Source organism: Ascaphus truei, unplaced genomic scaffold (assembly GCF_040206685.1).
Source record: "Ascaphus truei isolate aAscTru1 unplaced genomic scaffold, aAscTru1.hap1 HAP1_SCAFFOLD_646, whole genome shotgun sequence".
In the NCBI taxonomy this organism is placed as follows: Eukaryota; Metazoa; Chordata; class Amphibia; order Anura; family Ascaphidae; genus Ascaphus; species Ascaphus truei.
This window is the reverse complement of record NW_027456979.1, coordinates 150,545-170,094: the sequence shown is the minus strand read 5'-3', so window position 1 is coordinate 170,094 and position 19,550 is coordinate 150,545. Positions and strand designations below refer to the sequence as shown.

Below are 19,550 nucleotides of genomic sequence, written 5' to 3'. Positions count from 1 at the left end.
TGTTACCTTCTTGCCTGTTAATTGTACTATATTGCTGTGTTCACCTTTTTAAGGAATAAATATATTTTATTATATCTAAGCCTCGTTCTGTTCAACCCAGATATTTGGTGTTTATTATAACTTGACATAAGTTACCGTGACACATAACTCTCTCCTTCTGAGAAACAACATCGGAAAATGGGAGGATTGTGCCTTTACTGCGGACTGCCTGGTCACCTGGTGCTCCACAGTCCCACGAAGCCGGGAAACGCCCGTGCACCGTGCCCTAGCTGCGTGTCAAGTGTTCTATTAGCCCACTTGTCTCCTAGCCCAGCGGTGCGCAAACTGTGGGGCGCGACCCCCAGGGGGGGCGCGACACTGCCGACGGGGGGCGCGGGGTTTACAGAGGCCCCGCGCGCTTCCCGAAGGCACTTAAATTAAGTGCCGGGGGAGCTGCAGGGCCTCTGTAAACCTAACTTACCGTGGCTCCGGCGGCTTCCTCCCTGTGTCGCCATGGCAGCGCGGCGTCAAAATGACGCTGCAAGGTCATGTGACGTCACGTTGCTATGGCAACGTGACGTCATTACGCCGGAGCGCGGGTAAGTTGGGGTTGGGAGGGGGGCGCGGGAGTGAGGGGACAGCCGGCAGGGGGGCGCAGGGAAAAAAGTTTGCGCCCCCCTGTCCTAGCCTATCCGTTTCTCTGCGGAGGCCACGCCTCCGTTCCGCCTCCTATCTCATTGGATCTGGTATCCTTTATATGCCCTGCTCATTCATTCCTGCTTTGCTGTGCATAACTAGTGTTATTGTGAATAATAGTGAAGCAAGGCACAAACAACTCAAAATGTGAACAATGATAGTAAGTGCAACTAATAATAAGTGCAATGTACAATATGTGCCAAATAATAAACTTCAACTGAAGACAAATTAATAATAAATGACTCTGCTCAAACCCTCTGGTGGGACCTGTTTCACTGGTTCCAAGAAGTGTGTTAGATCTCATACAATCCAGGAGGAGCATATATGGGAAACAAACAAGAAGAAAACAGTGCAAAATTTAAGTGTAGATGTATTGACAATGAGGTAAATAATAGGGTGTAGTCTTGGTTCTGATGGTATGCTTCTCACAAGATGTCAGAAGTAAGAATGCGTTTAGCAGATAGGGCTGCTACCCATGGGGTATACGTGGTGTGTGGATCTCCCTCCAGGCTCGTCTTGTCAGTGGGATGGTAGTGTATGTAAAAAAGGGGAAAGAGCACTACATAGCGCGATCAGGTGGATAATAAACTTTATATAAAAAACAGATATAAAAATGCGCACTTACAATGTGCAAAATTAAAACAAGCGTTTGTCACAATATATGTGTGTAGTGGGTTCACTGCAGCTCTCACCGCCTCCCCTGGATACTCCAAGTCTCCATCGCCTGCAGTGTGAGATCGCAGCTCCTCTCTTTGCGTCCTTCTGTGCGTCTGACGTCACAGCTCTAACGTTTGGGAAACTACGGGTCGCCCACTAGTCCAAAAAGCACCACTCTACGCGTTTCGCCCAGTCTTGATAGACTGCATCCGGCTTCGTCAGGCGTGTGTATGCTTGGGGTAAAAGGTGCCTATATATACCCTATTCTATCCAATAATATAATTATCTAAAACAATTAGACCAATGCCCATAGCGCTAAGTGCAATTTGATTAGGCAAAGCTGTACTCATTATTAAATAAACTCGATTAAAATGAGATAACATTATGAGAGTATGTAATAAATAACCCCAGTGATAGGCTGTATTCAGTATAATTATCCCTATATATTATCGCTATAGCCAAAATAATTACTGTTATCCCCTAGTATAATTTCATGCACCTTGTAATATGATAATTGTTAGTAGGTTATTTTGATAACCGATACACAGAGCACTGTCTCTATTAACTGACCCATTATTAATTAATTATTGAGTCCTAGTTCTCTGGTTTCACTATTTATAATAGTATCATATGCTTAAATATATTTATCCTCCGTGATCAAAAAATACACTTATAGTCTAATTTTATCTCCTCTATTGACGTTTCATGATGTCTAAATATGTATTATATACTCTCATAATGTTATCTCATTGTAATCGAGTTTATTTATTAATGAGTACAGCTTTGCCTAATCAAATTGCACTTAGCGCTATGGGCATTGGTCTAATTGTTTTAGATAATTATATTATTGGATAGAATAGGGTATATATAGGCACCTTTTATCCCAAGCATACACACTCCTGACGAAGCCGGATGCAGTCTATCAAGACTGGGCAAAACGCGTAGAGTGGTGCTTTTTGGACTAGTGGGCGACCCGTAGTTTCCCAAACCTCAGAGCTGTGATGTCAGACGCACAGAAGGACGCAAAGAGAGGAGCTGCGATCTCACACTGTAGGCGAAGGAAACTTGGAGTATCCAGGGGAGGCGGTGAGAGCTGTGGTGAACCCACTACACACATATATTGTGACAAATGCTTGTTTTAATTTTGCACATTGTAAGTGCGCATTTTTATACCTGTTTTTTATATAAAGTTTATTATCCACCTGATCGCGCTATGTAGTGCTCTTTCCCCTTTTTTACATACACTACCATCCCACTGACGAGACGAGCCTGGAGGGAGATCCACCCACCACGTATACCCCATGGGTAGCAGCCCTATCTGCTAAACGCATTCTTACTTCTGACATCTTGTGAGTAGGCATACCATCAGAACCAAGACTACACCCTATTATTTACCTCATTGTCAATACATCTACACTTAAATTTTGCACTGTTTTCTTCTTGTTTGTTTCCCATATACACACATAATTAGTGTTAGCCATGAGCTCCTGCATTTTGTTACGTCTTGCTCCCTTGTCCTGTTTTTCTCTGCAGCTTGATTCTTTGTGTACCGACCCGGCTTGAACTTGGAACCTCTCTGGATACTGACTATGGCTATACGGATCGATACTACTCAAACTTCTCCAATGCAGACCACGACTATACAGATCAATACTACGCTTACCTCTCCAACCCCAGACCACAGCTATACGGATCACTACAATTCCAATCTCTCGAACTCCAGACCACGGCTAACGGACTTTATTACTCTAACTTCTCCAACCCAAGACTCTGGCAAATATCTGATAACCCACTCTCTCCAATCTAGATCCAGCTACGTTGATGTCAAGAATCGGCATCCCCGCACTCCCCACACAGAGCACTCTCTCCCCCCAGGGAGTCCCTGGACACACAAAACAATCCTGCCTTACCGACCTCTGCGGCTCCCCGCCCCTGCCGCCGTCGCGGGATCACTCCCCTCGGCAATTCCTCTGCTCAACGCCGGGCGCGCCCACACCCTCCCGCGCGCACACCTGCACCATCCACTGGCTCGGTCCATGCGCGTACACGCGTTACGGAGCACACTCATTCTGCATACTCTTCTTCCCGTCCCCCGGACCTCAGGCTCCGCCCCCGCACACCAGACGAGCATACTCAGGTTACCAACAAGACTCATCTGGCCTGTTATGCCTGCACCAATCTGCAATGTCTCCCTGTAGCTCTTCCTGTCCCGCCTCCATTCCTAATTGGACTTTCCTTCTTTATCTAGCTCCTCTAACATGGCTTGGACTACGACCTATCTCCGCTCTCCACTCCCTGACCTCGGCAAGGCATTCTTCACTCTCTCTCTCTACAACCGGTACCAGCAAGTATTGTCTACCTTACTACACCTGGCCTGGCAACACTTCATACCACACTCTGGACACGCTCCCTTTGCTGCGGGTGCGTGTATTACCACTTCCCCCTTCAGCTCAGGGGACGGGTCTGGTCTGCGGGCAGCACCGGCGTAACATTATGTCAAGCCCACAAGACGCAGACAAGACCGAACTTCAACAGTTTTTCTCCAATCTGCTTCAGCAAAACCAGGCCATGGCGGATCAAATTGTGGCACTTACACGCCAAGTCGCAGTACTCTCAGACCGAGTACCGACCGCAACCTCGCCAGATGTAAGCCCCCACTCCGCAAGCGCAGTTAGCATCTCCAATGTAAGGATTCCTCCCCCCAAGCCTTTTGCAGGTGAACCGCAAGAATGTAGGGGTTTCCTAAACCAGTGTGAGGTACAGTTTGAAATGGCCCCCCATCTCTACAATACTGGTCGCAAGAAGGTAGCTTACATTTATAACCTCCTCACTGGCAGCGCCCTAGCTTGGGCTTCCCTGGTTTGGGAGCGACATTCTGATCTTACCCAAGATTACCGGCATTTAAAGCAGAGTTCCAACAAGTATTCGATTCCCCCGCTCGTCGGGAAATGGCATCTGTTTCTCTTCTCCAGATCACTCAGGGACGGTGAATGGTGACACAGTATGCTGTGGAATTCCGGACTCTAGCAGCCGAGACTAACTGGGGACAAGAGGCTCTCATCTCCGTATTCTGGCAAGGCCTGGCAGATCCCATCAAGGATGAACTCTCTCGCCAATCCAGGCCGGATCAATTGGAGGTCCTCATTGATTTGGCCGTCCGAGTGGATCAACGTATCCAGGTACGCCGCTCAGAGCGTCAGCGCACTCGCTTCCATAACTTTCAGGTTCCGTTCTCCAGTACTCCCAGCAGCACTCCTGCTCCCCCAAGTGCTACCACACCTCTTTGTCCTGCACTGGAGTTGCCAGAGCCAATGCAATTGGGGGTACAACGCATCCGCACACCGATACGGCAGTTCTGCCACGCCGGGGGATTGTGTTTCTACTGCGGATCCATGGATCATCTGGTTCGGGAGTGTCCACTGCGTCCGGGAAACGGGATCACCCAGTGAGTACTGAGGGGCTCTCTCTGGGTGAAATGTCTCCACGTCCCCTTCATAAAGGTGAACTCCCTAAGAAACTTACATTTCCAGTCTCCCTTTCAGGAGATAAGTTCCAGACTTCTACCGTCGCTTTCATTGACTCAGGAGCTGGAGGAAACTTCGTGGACCTTGAATTCGCCAGGTTAAAGTGCATACCGCTCGTGAGGAAGAAGGTTCCCATTGCACTCGTCGGTATCGATGGACGTCCTCTTACCCCGGCCCTCATCTCCTTAGAGACAGCCCCCTTGCTTCTGTCCTCACATCTGCACAAGGAGATCTTAGTTCTCGATGCCATTCACGCTCCTGGGATACCCATCACCCTTGGTCTTCCTTGGCTACAGCTTAACAATCCTCTCATTGACTGGACTTCCTCTGCTCCCATCTCCTGGAGGCCGAGGTCAGGCGAGACTCATCAACTGCTGGCCAATACCTCTGTTCCCGAAGTTATTCTACCTTCTGTTTACCATCAATTCCGGGACGTTTTCAATAAGGTACAGTCAGACCTTTTGCCGCCACACAGGACTTACGATTGTCCGATTGATCTGGTTCCAGGTTAATCCCTACCCAAGTCCAAGACCTACCCCTTGTCGTTACCAGAATCTCACGCTATGGATAAATATATCCAGGAGAATCTCAATAAAGGCTTTATTCGTCTCTCCAATTCCAAGGGGCTGGGTTTTTCTTCATCAAGAAAAAGGACGGGTCGTTGAGGCCTTGCATCGATTACAGGGGTTTGAACCACATAACTATCAAAAATCGTTACCCCCTTCCCCTCATTACCGAACTGTTCGATAAATTACAGGGGGCCAAGATTTTTTCCAAGTTGGATCTACGTGGTGCCTATAACCTGGTGCGCATCAGAAAGGGGGATGAATGGAAAACGGCCTTCAACATGCGTAGTGGACACTACGAGTATCTTGTAATGCCTTTCGGCTTATGTAATGCTCCCGCTGTCTTCCAGGATTTCATCAACGACGTCTTTCGTAAGGTACTCAATATTTTTGTTATAGTATACTTGGATGATATCCTGATTTTTTTCCAAAGATCTCCAGGACCATATACGCCACACCTCCTACGTCCTTTCCCGTCTCTGTGAACACCATTTGTACGCCAAACTGGAGAAGTGCACCTTTCATCAGGTATCTACTCCATTTCTGGGGTACATCATTTCCGATGAGGGGTTTATGATGGACTCCGGTAAACTTCAAGCAGTTACTGAATGGCCAAGACCCAATTCTCTCAAAGCCATACAACGTTTTTTAGGGCTCGCTAATTACTATCGTAAGTTTATACAGAGTTTTTCTACCATTGCAGCACCCCTCACTGCGCTCACCAAAAAAGGAGCTGATCCTTCTGCTTTGTCATCCGAGGCCATCTCCGCTTTTGAGACACTCAAGGAAGCTTTTATATCTGCACCTATTCTCCGTCATCCCAACATTGAACTTCCCTCCGTCCTGGAAGTCGACGCTTCTGATTGCGGCTCTGGAGCCGTTCTTTCTCAGAGACCCATGCCTCAAGATAAGTTACATCCCTGTGCATATTTTTCCAAGAAATTCACATCCGCCGAGAGGAACTATGACGTGGGTAACAGGGAACTTCTGGCCATGAAGATGGCTCTTCAAGAGTGGAGACACCTGCTGGAGGAGTCAAAAGAGCTGTTTACTATTCTCACGGACCACAAGAACCTTCTTTACATAGAACACAAATTCTTCTGGTGGAGGGGTTGCGCTTGGTGATAGAAGGTGGTCGAAGGTCTCATTCATCACATCCATGCCACCCTCCTGCTCTGGCGTCGGGGATACAGGGACATGAACACCGAGCAAATTATGTATCCCCGCTATGTCAGTCTCTATCTTCTCCATCCGTCGATTCATCTTCTCCATCCGTTGATCCATCTTCTGCATCCGTTGATCCATATTTAGCATCCGTTGATCCATATTTAGCATGGTCTCCAGAAGCAGATCTATTTTTGCCAGCACAATAGAGTTCCCGGGGATATCCACACTTATCCCATTCAGCATCCGGTCTAACGAGCTGCTTCTTTTGCATGGCGTGCTGTGGACATCTGGGTGGATGGGTGCTACGGAGGATGAGATGGGGGTTCCATGGAGAGAAGCGGCAGCGTCGTCGAAGAAAGGTGGAGGTGGTGACCTGTGTATATCCGGGAGAAGAGAAGCGGCAGCGTCGTTGAAGAAAGTGACCTCTGGATTTTCGTCTAAGCGCAAAGGAGAAAGTGACCCGTGAATTTCAGGGACACCAGCGGCAGCATCGTCGAAGAGCAGTAGAGAAGATGGGCTGAAGATATCCAGGAGAGCGGCGGCAGAATCGTTGAAGCGTATTGGAGGAAGTGGTCTGCGGGTTTGTTGGGTTGGCTGCCATTTGTTTTGCGTTGAGTGTACATCACCTTATTTCTTCTTGACATAATAAGGCTGACGTCTATTAAAACCCTTAGCCTTTGGGGTCAGCAGAAGGTTTTCTTTATTGGCCTTAGCCTGTCGCTTTGGCCTTGGCTTGGAAACTGCTGCTGCCTTTCGCTTTTTCTGTGTGATAGGCACGGCAGAGGCGAGTGGCTTCCGGCATCCGTAGAATCGAGATTGATCCATGGAAGCAGATGGCACAATGCAGTATCTGGACAAGGGCAAGTTCAGATAAAGATCATCGAGTGGTGGGCTATGCAAAGTGTGTAACCTTTTATGCATGGCGACGAGGTAGAGGTGTTGAAAGTGGGCGTACTCTAATGTGAGTCATTAACGTATAAATACACCATCCATTTTGTGGATTCACTGCACATTGAATACACATCGACTAAACATCGAATATACATTCTTGTGTTTGTATTTCTTTCTACTCGCAGCAATGCCTGTTAAAAAGATTTCAAAGGATCTCAGCATGCGAATTAAGGAGATGTACATGAGCGGACACCAAATTGCAGATATCCAACGCTGGTTAGCTACTTCTGGCCTCGTTGTGCCATCAACCACCGTGAGCTATCATGCACACGGAAAACCAGACAACGCACGAGGACACCAACGGTAACTAACGCGTAAGTATATTTATATAACTAAATTTATTTATTTTTTTATAAAATATTGTACTGTAGATCTACTAGTGTACTGTAATAGTGTACTGTAGATCTACTGTATCTAATTTTATAGTTATTTCGGTATATTTATATAACAACGGTATATGTATATTTTTTATATTGCTGCATATTAATAGAACAATATATTGTGTACTATCGATCTACTGTATCTAATTTTATAGTTATTTCGGTATATTTATATAACAACATTATATGTATATTTTTTTATATTGCTGCATCTTAATAGAACAATATATTGTGTACTGTCGATCTACTGTATCTAATTTTATAGTTATTTCGGTATATTTATATAACAACGGTATATGTATATTTCTTATATTGCTGCATATTAATAGAACACTATATTGTGTACTGTAGATCTACTGTATCTAATTTTATAGTTATTTCAGTATATTTATATAACAACGGTATATGTATATTTTTGAAGTGAAACTTCTTTAGTGGCACCTATTCTGATGGGGTAAAACGGGAGAGATGGGGGACAAATGTGAAACGGAAGTGACGGCAGGGCTTCCCCATCCCTCCCCCCCACACGCCTGCTGTGACATGCGGTGCCGGCGATAGCCGCCGGCGCCACTCCTAACGGCCGCCGTTAACCCCACACGTCCGCTGCCATGGGTGTACAAAGATGGCTGGCGCAGAGCTTCCGGTGCTGCGGGTGTGGGTGTAGTTAGATGGCGGAAGCCCCGCAAGTCCTCCGGCTGTGAGAGGAGGAGCCGCTGCTCAGCCTCTCTCCTCCCTAACTCCGCTTCCCCTTCCCTGTGTCCCGCTGACTGAGCGCCGCCGGGGCCGGAGGTGGAGAGCCGCCATTCCCCCCATACGTCCACACAGACATGGGAGGTTGAAGCGCATGCGCAGATTTGACCGCCGGGTCTCTCAGGCCAGGAAGCTATCTGCATCCGTTGATGCGAGGCAGCGCATGCGCAGAGTCGTCCGCCCCTCGTAGTGGCCTACTACACTGTAACTCACTGGATTGTTGTTTTTCTGTACATTGTAGGGAGACAACTCTTCTGGTCGACAAAATAAGTGAGAAGAATGATGAGAAGAGTGCATTAAGGGTCAAATACACTCTGCAAGAAAATCACAATCTCACTGTATCCGAGACCAGCATAAAGAAGATGAGACGCAGAATTGGATGGAAATATGGACGTGTGAGGTTAGTACTGGACAATACAGGAGGTAAAAGTGTTGTTTAAGAAACTGTACTGTACCTCTAAAACTAATTATTCCTTGTCATTACAGACCGTACCCCATGATAAGGGACGTTAACAAAATCAAAAGAGTGGTCCAGGCCCAGGCATGGATCTTCAGTGGGGAAACTTTCCAGGATTGCATCTTCACTGACGAGTCTACTGTATCGCTGGAGAAATTTGCCACCTTTGCATTCCACAAAAAAGGTTGCATATCTATGAAGCCGCGGCCAAAACACCCAGTGAAGATGCATGTGTGGGGTGCCATCTTTAGGCGTGGACCAGGATGCATTGTCATCTTTGAAGGTAAAATATAAAATATAATGTAGCCTTATGCATTGTACTGTATTAGTGTGCAGTTTTTTGAGCACTTTTCTTTTCTTGTTATAGGAATCATGGATAAAGCTTTCTTCCAAGACAAAATTGTGCCTGAGATTGTGGAATACATCACACGCGAGTTCCCGGGTGGTCACCGTTTCTACCAGGACAACGATCCGAAGCACACCGCGTCAACAGCGCATATCCTTGAGCGCGGTATCAACTGGGTGAAGACGCCAGCGGAGTAAGTGCGGTAACCGTGTCTCATTTTTTCCCCACTGTTTTTACTGTGTACTGTATCTCTTAAACTAAATGTCCTTTTTTTCCAATGACAGATCGCCAGACTTCAATCCGATCGAAATGGTCTGGCATCAGCTGAAGGACCATATCCGAAAAGTCGTGAAACCCTCCAAAAAGGATGAGTTGGCGAAAGGCATACTGAGTTTTTGGAACGATGTACTCACCGTGGAACGATGCAATAAATATATTTACCATATTGCGACTGTGTTGCCCATTGTGATCGCGCGTAATGAGCAAGCATCAGGAAGGTAGTATGGTATACTGAAGTAATGTACTGTAGTATTGTAAGTACAGTATGATATAGGTAAGTATGGCACAGATTTTTTCTTTCCTAGTAGTCAGAGTATACAGTAGTTCCAGTATAGACTAGTTTGATAGTATTACGGTAACTGCATACTGTAGTCCAATATGGAGTAGCTATACAGTACACAATGCCATAATACAGTATGCACCTACAGTACAGTAACTGCTCAAATTACTTCTTTCCAGAGAGAGCAGCACCAGCCATCTGGTTACAAAGTATTTAACAGTAGTCAGAGAATACAGTAGTTCCAGTATGGACTTGTTTGACAGTGCTAACAGCGTACTGTAGTCCAATATGGAGTAGCTACAGTATACAGTACACAGTGCCATAATACAGTACAGTATGCACCTAACTGCTCAATTTATTTATTTCCAGAGAGAGCAGCACCAGCCATATGGTGCTGAACTATTTAACAGTAGTCACAGTATACAGTAGTTCCAGTATAGACTAGTTTAACAGTACTACACAGCACACAATGCCATAATACAGTATGCACATAACTGCACTAATTTTTTGTTTTCTTGTCTTTTCAGAAAAAAAGGATGGACTGGGAGAGAGGGGGGTTTCGTGTACAGTCTGTGAACTGTTTGTACAATTAAGTGTACAGTATCTAAACAGCAGTAATGATGTACACAAAACCTCTCCTCTCTCAATGAACTACTGTACTGTACACAGAATGAGGAAGAAGATAAAGACGGAAAAAATTATATTACTATATATATTATTATATATTATATATTATTAATTAATATTATTATCAATGTGCATTATTCATGATTATCCACCGGCCCTCAATTTCCATCTGACAGAAGAACTTAATAAAGACTGCATTATGTATTATTCATGATTATTTTTATATTTGTTTTTTTTGGTTCCTGATAAAATAAAATAAATATGTATTTACATTCTTGATAATCATAATCATTGACAACAACCCCCGCCCCCTACACCTACAGTACACCAAAGAAAATGAATGAATGACAAAACAACTTGAATCCGTTAATGGTTTTTTAACTCTCAATTCTCACAGTGCTGTGCAAATCAGATTTACATATCAAATTCGAGAAGGGATTTTTCCAAAGCGTTACCGTAAACAAAGCCTCAAAGGGTTGGAGGGGGGGGGGGTTGTGTGAGTCATGCGCAGTAATCAGCTAGCTCCCATCTCAAAGAGGATTACACACAGGCGCAGTAAGGTGACGCTCGGCTAGGGACGGATTAAGAACACAATGGCAAACTTCAGAAAATGAATGACTCTGTGGAGGTGTCTGTCGATAAGAGTTTCAAATCCTTGAGCAAGCCTTGTGTGTGCATGGGATAGGGGGCTACAGGGTACAGCTGCATGAAGTTCAAAGATAATGACATACTTTAATTTCAAAAGGCAGTTCATCATAATAATATGATCCCTACACTCCCAAATACAGTACGTAAAAAGCACACAAATCAACCATGTGCAGTCAAACGCACAGGGTTGCAGTCAAAAGCTACAGCACAGATTGAATATCATAATATCAAGATGGTTTTTGCAGGCTCGTGGAGAAAAAAAAACATTAAAAACTGAGGAGAATTTTTTTTTTTTTTTTTGGTCACTCACTCAAGCAAGCAGTGGTGGGTGAAGTTACAGGTGCATGCGCAGTAATCATCTGCTGTCAAGCAGGAATCTGATTGAAACCAGAAAGACACACGTTCAAAGGGATGGCGTGGGAGAGATGTACTGCACTGTAGATAAGATAAGAAGTTGAAATATCCTGCAGTGCAGCAAATTATCCTGTGTGTGTGCGGGGGCGAGCGAGGGGAGAGCGCTGCATATGCCGAAATGTGACAGTGTTACAGTACTGTACACACCTGTGCGTTTCAACAATTTTCAAATGAGACATGCAAATGCATGTATACTGTAAATATGCAAATTTACAATTACTGCGCACGCACACGCAGACTGTGTACTGACGTAGGTTGAACTGCTAAGGTATTAGACTTCCAAGACAACAGCTCGTGAACGCCCCCCTGAGTTTTTAGACGGCATTGCAGTATTGCAGACAGCAAGAATAAAATGCTAATATCACGAGCGCTAAAATAACGCAATTCACTCCGGACTAAAAAAAAAAACGCATCTGACCGAGATTATCAGAGCGCCGCGCATATAGCCGATTTAGGATAAAGGCGGCCGCCACTGTATCCTTATTCATCCTGATCCTAAACTGCCTTTCACCCTAGAAGTAGATGCATCAGACATCGGTGTTGGTGCTGTCCTTTCCCAGAGGAAGAATCCTCAATCCAGATTGCATCCCTTTGCATTTTTCTCCCAAAAAAATTCTTCCGCTGAGTGCAATTACGATATCGGGAATCGGGAACTCCTGGCTGTGAAATTAGCATTAGAAGAATGAAGACATTTTCTGGAGGGCACTGAGAATCCCATAACTATCTTAACAGATCATAAAAATCCGTTATACATTGAATGAGCACGTCGTCTTGGAGCCCGTCAAGCCAGATGGTCATTATTCTTTTCAAGATTCAATTTCATAATATCATATCTGCATGGAACAAAAAATTTCAAGGCTAACGCCCTTTCCCGACAATTCTCTTCGGATGATAAATCTGAGGACCAACAAAGGCCTATTCTCCCTGCTAAGTGTATTCTTATCTGCAACCACCTTCAACGTTCTCAAAGATATTGTACGACAACAAGATCACACCCCTGCAGATTTCAATATTCCCGAGGGTCGTCTGTATACTTCTCCTACACACCGCAGGAAAGTTCTCCAATGGAGTCACTCCTCCAGAGCCGCTGGTCACCCAGGTACCAGGAGAACTTTAGATCTGATTTCCAGAACTTTTTGGTGGCCCGGGATTCAGAAAGATGTCAAGGACTTCGTAGCCGCGTGCCCAACTTGTGCCAGGACTAAGACTCCCAGGAATCTTCCTTCAGGACTTCTCCAGCCCCTTCCTGTTGCCAACCGACCATGAACACACCTGTCCATGGATTTCATTGTGGATTTACCGGTATCCAAGGGCATGAATACGATCCTGGTGGTCGTGGATCGATTTTCTAAACAGTCCCACTTTATGCCTCTCAAAGGTCTTCCCAATTCTTCCAACCTTCCCGTGTATTCATCAGAGAGATCTTTCGACTTCACAGAGTACCCCTGGTTATCGTGTCTGATAGGGGTTCACAGTTTGTGTCTCGCTTTTGGCGTTCTTTTTAAATACAACTGGGCATTTCTCTACATTTCTCCTCCGGGTACCACACACAGACGAATGGTCAAACTGAAAGGACCAATCAGTCCCTAGAACAATACATAAGATGTTTTGTTTCAGATTCCCAAGATGACTGGTCAGAACTTTTGCCCTGGGCAGAATTCGCCCATAACAACGCACAAAGTGGATCTACTCTGGAATCCCCATTTTTTGTAAATTACGGGTTCCATCCTTCTACACTCCCTATCTCTGTATCTTCATCAGGGGTTTCCGCGGCAGACGACAGGATTAAAGCATTGCAAGATCTTTGGAAAAAGGTTCAGGCAAACATCAAGACAGCTACCAATAAGCAGAAGACCCAGGCTGATCGCCACCGTAGACCTGCTCAGGAATTCAAGATTGGCGACAAAGTTTGGCTCTCATCCAAGAACATCAGGCTGAAGGCACCGTCTATGAAGTTTGCAACCAGATTTCTCTGTCCTTTTTCTATCTCAGAAAGGATTAATCCCGTGGCGTATCGTCTCGCGTTACCTCCTTCTATGCGGATCCCATCCGTTTTTCACGTCTCATTGCTTAAGCAAGTGGTCCAGAATACTCACTCAGTTCATTCGCCTCCCACTTCGTCTCATATGGTACAAGGCCAACCTGAGTATGAAATACAATCCATTCTGGACTTAAAGTTCTCAAGAGGCTCATTACAGTATTTGGTACACTGGAAGGGTTACGGCCCAGAGGAAAGATCCTGGGTTCCTAATCATCATGGTCATGCTTCCAGGATAATCCGTAACTTCCATTCCAAATTTCCGGATAAGCCTTCATGGAGTCGCCCGGAGGTCGCTCCTAGAGGGGGGGTACTGTGAGGATTCGCCGTTCCAGCGTTCAGGGACCATCCCCTCACCTGGCTGTACGTTGTGGTCGCTCGTCTAGTCGCCCCGCTGATGCGCGCGGTAGGCTCTGTCCCCGCTCTGTTGTTAAACAACACCAGCATGGCAGTGATGCGCGTTCCAGGCTCCGCCACCGCTCTGATGTCTCAAGGAACCGGCCTGGGAGTATCACACACTCTAAGTCCCGCCGTCTGAACTCTGTGACACGTGCAGCCTGCAAGCAACCTCCTACCTGATCGGCTGCATCATTGGACAAACCTGTGAGTACCAGTAGCCTATGACGATTCACTTCCTGGTTCCACCCCTGCCTGTTATTGGAGTCTCCTTCCTTTTATATGGAAACAAAAGAAACAGCACACAACGCCAAACAGTGAAGCAAGTAATGCTATATATTAGTAATTACAGGGTAATAAATCTGCGTACATCAAAACAGTGGAATAGGTGCATTTAGTGTGTTTCACACAAGTTACCACTCAGCAACTGTTGTCAGAAGAGTCTGCAGCTTGCTTCTCTCAGCGGGGGCGCTACGTTGGTTCAGGAGCAGGATTAATGTCCAAAACCCCTCATCCAACAGTACATCGCTCCCAAGGGGATTTCCCTTTAAGGCAACCACGATCCGTTGCAGGTATTGGTGCTTGGTGGGACCGCTCGTGCTTCCAAGCCGTCTGGTGCAGCTCGTGTAGCTCAGCGAGCAGATCCACTGTACGGGGGTGAGACCTCAGCTCTGCAAGGGTACACTCGGCGTGCCACGTTGTCGCTCCGTCACGGGATACTGCGTGATGACGTCACAGTCTCCGCAGCAGCGAGGGAACCGGCAGGGAGGCAGTGAAAGTCTCTCAAAGTCTCTCAAAGTCTCTCATATGCCCAAAATTACCACCGGGAGTAATACTAGCAGGGTGAAGCCAATGGAGGCAATGGCAATATTAAGGCACTAGATAAAAATCATCCAACATGTTTCGTAGAATAAACTACTTCTTCAGGGAATAATTTGGCCATTACCCAGAGGCCTTAAGTACCTAACAAAGATGTCTCATTGGTCAAACAATTAAAAATGGACCAATCATCTAGACTAGGTAATGGTTAAAGTGATAGGGAAAATGAAATCATTACTTTTAAAACAACAACTTTATTAACTACATACATAATAAAAAGATTTTATAAACATATAAACTAAACCTAGCATAAATAATTAAAAACATGCTGGAATAAAAGAAACACAATATTAGTACTAAAATAGATAGTATCAATAAATACATATAAAAGATGCAACTAGAAGTAACAATATAAATACGTATAGACAATAGAACGGAGCAGGGAAAACAGAGATACATAGATCAGTGATATCCCTTGGGTTTAAGTGGAGAAGGGGGCTAGAAATTTTTTTTTAATAAAAATTCCTCTTAATAAAGTGCCCAGATGTCAACATCCTCATTTAACCCCTTAGGGGACATAGTATCTAACTTGTGTATCAAATATGTCTCCTTAGATGATAGTGTTTTAACTCTGTCCCCACCTCTTCTATTTACAGGAATAAACTGAATCCCCTTAAAAGTGAGACTGGACGGATCTTTGTTGTGGTGTAATAAAAAGTGTCTGGAAACACTGTGTTTTTCAAAACCATTTTTTATATTTCTGACGTGTTCCTGGATACGAACTTTAAGGCTGCGTTTGGTTCTGCCTACATACTGATATCCACACGCACATTCCAGTAAGTAAACAATGTGTGTAGATGTACATAAAATAAAGTCATCAATATTAAAAACTTCTTGTGTGTTTTTAGAATTAAATGTATGCTTGTCAGGATGTTGGTACTTACAAATACTACACTTACCACAAATATAATTGCCTTTTGGTTTAGGCCCTAACCAGTTCTTTTGTACTGTAGTGTTATTACTTAAAAAAACATCACTAGGTGCTAGCAAATTTTTAATGTTTTTGGCTCTCCTATAGATAAACCGTGGTTTAGTGTCTAGATGTGATCCCAATATGGGATCATTGCACAAAATACCCAGTGTTTATAAAAAAAACCTTTTCGATGTCCCTATGTACGGAATTATAATCTGTAAAGAAGGCCACATTTAAAATTTCATTTTTCATTATTGGGCCTATTTTATTTCTTGTCTTGGTTCTATTTTGAATTAACATATCTTTACGATCCATGTTACGTACCCTTATAATCTCTCTTTCGAGAAGTTCCTTAGGGTATCCCCTCTCTCTGAATCTCAAAAATAGTTTATTAGCCTGCTTGTCAAAAACCTCTATACTACTGCAGTTATGTCTGAGTCTGACAAATTGCCCTCCTGGAATATTTTTTATCTATGTACTTTTGTGATTACTATTCGCCATCAGCAAATTGTTAGTATCCACCTCCTTAAAGAAGGTTTCAGTCTCCACAGTGCCATCCGCTCTGGAAGTAAGTCTTAAATCCAGAAAATCTATCTGGGTGGCATCCACCTTATGTGTAAACTCAAGGTTGAAATCATTCCTATTCAGGTTATCTACAAATGCACTGGCCGATGCATAATCACCGTCCCACACACACAGGATGTCGTCTATGTAGCGTTTCCACACAACGACATTCCTGTGGTAGGGTTCCTCGGGCACAATGAACTGAGACTCCCACTTACCCACATACAGGTTTGCGAAACTGGGGGCAAACCTAGTACCCATTGCAGTTCCGCAAACCTGCAGGTAGAAAGTGGAAAGAAACAGAAAATAATTATGTTTCAATATGAAACTAATAGACTCGAGAATAAATTTCCTATTTAATGGGTGCATTGTGGGGTCTACTTCCAAAAAGGAGTTGACTGCATCCAACCCTTTCTGATGGGGTATATTTGTATAGAGGGATTTTATGCCACATGTAATCCATACATATGAACTCTTCCATTTGAAATCTTTAAATAAATTTAGAACTGCAGTAGAATCCTTCAAATAAGAGGTTAATTCACCAACATACGGTTGGAGAAAAAAATCCACGTATTGACTAAGATTGGCTGTCATAGATTGTATATCTGACACGATTGGGCGTCCGGGTGGATCCACCAAGGCCTTATGTATTTTCGGCAGGTGGTAAAATATGGGGATCCTTGGGAATTCAGAAAATAGGAAGGCGAACTCTGTTGTTGTGATGACGGATAGAGTGACTGCATTATCTAATAGCGCTTTTAGTTCCCTTAAAAACTCGGCTGTGGGGTCCTTCAATAATTTGACATAGGACGATGTGTCGTTAAGAAGCCTTAAAGCTTCTTTTTCATAATCACACCTATTTTGGACAACTACGCCACCACCTTTGTCCGCCTGCCTTATAATTAGGCTTGCATCATCCTTCAATGTTTTAAGGGCTAGGGACTCGCTTACACTGAGGTTATGTTTAATGTTACCTGACTTAAAATTACGTGATAAAATGTTAAAATCATTGATGACCATATTAAAAAATGTATCAATATGATGACCCTTGGAATGTGCGGGATAGAACTTAGATTGGGTTTTAAATTCAGTATGTCTAATTTCTATTTCTTTATCAGAATTACTTGCAGCAACCATAGCAGCCTTACCAGGAATAAGGTCCATATCTTGTTTCAGAAAATGTCTCTTTAGGGTAATATTGCGAGTGAACTTGTGTAGATCTTTGAACAACTGGAAGGAGCTTGGTCCACAGGTTTTGGAAAAACTCAAACCCCTTCCAAGTATGCTCAATTGATCCTTACTTAAAACTGTGGAGGAGAGATTAAAAACCCCTTTGTTTGCTAGGTTGTTCTTTCCCAAGAGTACTCTCTTCTTTTGTGCTCTGGTCCCTCCTCGTGTTCCTCATCTGATGTAACCCTTTTCTTCCTTTTCTCTTGGGGGTATTCTATATATCTTTCACTGTTATTACCTTCCTTTCTAGTCTTGTTCTTACAGTATCAAGTCTAAAAAAGAAGGTGAATCTGTAGTGGGTTCAGGTCTAACCGGGCGTTTGGGTGAATATTTAGGGAAGTTCCTGGGTGAGTATCTAGATGTTCTCGCATGGGGGTCTTTGTGCTCATATTCATAATTTCTATGCTGTCCCTGTGGCCTTGAGCCATACCTAAAGCCCTCAATGTAGTTTTTCCCTTTATAATTGGGATTGCGATACCCATTACCATGGTTAGAGCGTGAGCGATCTCTATCTGATCGATCATTTTTATTGGTTCTGCTCTCTCTCTTCTGTTCGTAGGTGTGGTAATTTTCTTGTCTGTTCTTTGAATGTATAGACCCCCCTCTTTCTTTTTTATGGGGGATATACTCATCGCCTACTACCCTTCCTCTATCTTTTTTAGCCCAGTCCCTCTGTCTTCCTTGCTGGTAATCTAATTTGTCTCTTAAAAATTTATTGTGTTTCGTTTTTAAAAGTTCATCTTCTTCATACTCTAATTTAACTTTTAAATCATGCTCAATCTCCGAGCAATCAGTTTCTATCACTATCGGTTCTAATGCTTTAATTGCTTTCAAAATCTCCTTTTCTAAGTCTTTGATCTCACGGTTCCTTTCATATATTATTAACCTAATGAGATCATTAGAACACTCGTCCTGTATTCTGTTCCACTCCTGCATAAATTTAGGGTTATCCTTACCGAAGGTAGGGCTTTTTGAAAACCTGAGACCTCTTGGTATTCTACCCACATCCAAATAACTTTGTAGGGTTTTGGTCTCAAGCCAATGTTTACCCTCGGTAAGTAATAGCCGTTCTAATATTTTAAATTGTTCTTTAGCTGTTAAATTGATTGGTTCATTGGGCTGACCATGTACACTACCGACACACTTTATCACACTGCGGCCAGATCCGCAAGCCGGGAGATTTCCCGGCTTGCTAGTGGCCGCCCCTCGGCGTGCCGAGCGTCATAGACGCGCGGTCACGTGTCTTCGGGAGCGTGCGCCCCCTGCACGCGCGTCCAGGGGCTCCCCGAGGGAGCCCTGGTGTCCCGCGATCGCGGGACAGCGGCAGGGGGTTCCGGGGGACCCGGCGGACCCGGCAGCGGTAGGGAGAGCGCCCCGATCGGAGGGCGCTCTTCCGCTGCTTCGGCGCGCGCCCGTCACTCTCGGGCGCGCGCCAGGCTACTGCTGCGGCCAAGAAAGGGCAAATGCTCGAATAAACTTGGCCGCAGCAGTAACACTTCGTCTGTAAAGAGGAGTTTAAAGTGTTCCTCCCTTTCTACACAAGTTCACTCGCAATATTACCCTAAAGAGACATTTTCTGAAACAAGATATGGACCTTATTCCTGGTAAGGCTGCTATGGTTGCTGCAAGTAATTCTGATAAAGAAATAGAAATTAGACATACTGAATTTAAAACCCAATCTAAGTTCTATCCCGCACATTCCAAGGGTCATCATATTGATACATTTTTTAATATGGTCATCAATGATTTTAACATTTTATCACGTAATTTTAAGTCAGGTAACATTAAACATAACCTCAGTGTAAGCGA

General features: G+C 44.4%; 1 long non-coding RNA gene across 1 annotated transcript; it reads left to right on the top strand.

Annotated features, from left to right (window-relative positions):
* Positions 1 to 7,742: 7,742 nt before the first annotated feature.
* LOC142485851 (uncharacterized) lies at positions 7,743 to 9,366 on the top strand. The gene is made up of 3 exons (XR_012798724.1): positions 7,743 to 7,854; positions 8,912 to 9,070; positions 9,157 to 9,366. It is a non-coding gene; the product is annotated as an uncharacterized LOC142485851 (long non-coding RNA).
* The last annotated feature ends 10,184 nt before the right edge of the window (positions 9,367 to 19,550 follow it).